Raw genomic sequence first — 2,078 nt, forward strand, 5'->3', positions numbered from 1 at the left:
AGAGCCCTCACCCGGCTTCACCGGCTCCTGCTGGAGACCCTGGACTGGGATGAGCAGCTTCGGATGCGCTGCCCCGGGACAGGCCTGGGAGCCCTCAGTCCTCAGAACGCAGCCCAGGACGTCACCAGCTGCAGGAGGGGTTGAAACGGAAAAAGGCTTGGGCCAGGAGAGGGATGGGGGGAAGGGAGCGCCGGTGGTAGGAGGCCCTGGCCAGGTCAGGTCTTCACCGCGGGCCCCGGGGGGCCCCAGGGGTCGGCAGTGGGCCCAGCAAGGGCTCGAGCCCCGAGCCTGAGCCCGTGCACTCTCGTGGCAGCGAGGGACCAGCCACAAGCAGAGGACTGGCAGCCTCCGGGAGGAGAGCCCTGAGCTTTCCGGACGGGTCACACCTGGCTGGGGAACGGGACAATCAGGCCCGGCTAACTGGTTGAGAAGGAAAACGGTGTGGAGGAGCTGCCTTATCCCAGCACCCGTGGCGGGGCTGGCAGAGCAGGGCCGGCAGTGGGCCTCCTGCTGCACAGCAGGCAGATGTTCCAGAAGCTCTGCCCTGCCTCGTGACGGACAGTTAGCACAGGTGAGAGCGCGCCGAGCCCCGGAGCAGTGGAAAACCAGGCGACACCCCCACTTTGTTTGTGCTGTGTCGAGACCTCCCAGGCCTGTCCCGTGTCCTGTGGCGGGCCTGGCCTGGGCATGGTCACTGCAGGCAATCAAAGGGGAGCCACGAGGCCCCCAGGGGCCTGTACAACACCCCACCCCCACCCCACCCCCGCCAGAGGCCCCTGCTCCCGCCGGCAGGAAGCCTCGGGCTGTCTGAGGTGGGAAGGACCGAGGCCGCTGCCCGTCTGGCTTTCCCAGTTCCGGGTGGACAGCAAGCGCCAGAGTGAGACCCCGCCGCAAACATACAAACGCCCGGGAGAGTCGAGAGGAAGGCCGCCTGCGTGTCACGGGCGGTCCGTTGGAGGTGGGGGAGAGTCCCGGGGGGACAGTGCCCCGAGACCCCCAGGGAGGAGGGTATTTCCTCCTGTGCTCGGGAACCACCTTCCCTGAGCTGTGGAGGGGGGAGCAGAGCAGGCCTCTTGGTGTCTTTCACATGACGGATACCCACCAAGCCCCTGTGGCTTCCAGCATCCTGTGGGCGGCCTGGTTTCAGACGCCTCCACTGCACCTTGTGGCCGGCCTACAGCCTCCGGTCTGCGCTCTGCGGGCCTGGAGCCTCAGCAGGCTTCTCGAGGGAAAACCTGTGCGTCTCCCCCAGCGCCTGGCAAGTTGCCGGGGGCCCCGAAGGCACTGGCGCAGGGGAGGGCGGGAGGGGCACAGAAAGATGTCACCGCACGGAGCACTTCTGTCCTGCCACCTCAGTCCCCTCTCTTCCCCTCCCCACCCCCACACAGCTCTCGAGAACAGGCTGCTGTGAGCACACATCCCCTCCCGCCTCCCCTCACCCTCAAGTCGCGCCATCTAAACCCGCCGCCCTCCTGCTCTACAACCACTCATGGCTCCTGGTTGGCGTGCTTAGGAAACCTGAGGCGCAGGTCACTCGGCTCCCACCTGGCCACCTGCTTCTCTCCACGGCCCCACAGTGACCTGCTCCCTGACACTGGAGGCTGTCCTGCACTTGTCCCCTGCCGTAGCGTTTCTCCTGTTGTTCACTCTGGGCACGTCCTGCCCCCTCGTCCCTTCTTGGTCACTGCAGCCCACCTGCAGGCGCCCCGGTGAACTGCCACACTCTGCTGTCTCAGGGCGCGGCTCACCTCCTTTGGGACCACATCACGGGGTACAGCTGGGTTGCAGAGGCCTGCTGGGCGTTAGAAGGAAGCAAGGGGGGCCAAACAGGCCAACGAGGGCCACAGCCGGATCAGAGCGTGCCAGCCCGAGCGAGAGGACTCCGTTCCAGACGGAGAAGCCAGCTCCCTGCTGTGTGGCCTTGGGCAAGTCACCGAATGTCCCCACAGCTAGCCCGGTTTCCCTCCCACCCCGCAAAAAGCAGAGGCCCGCTCGTGGTGAGTCCCTTCCCTGTGGCCTTGGCTGGACATCTCTCCTGAACAGCAGACAGACCTGCAGGTCCCGGCGGGACCCCTGCC

The sequence above is a fragment of the Panthera tigris genome, chromosome E3 (assembly GCF_018350195.1).
Source record: "Panthera tigris isolate Pti1 chromosome E3, P.tigris_Pti1_mat1.1, whole genome shotgun sequence".
NCBI classification, from domain to species: Eukaryota; Metazoa; Chordata; class Mammalia; order Carnivora; family Felidae; genus Panthera; species Panthera tigris.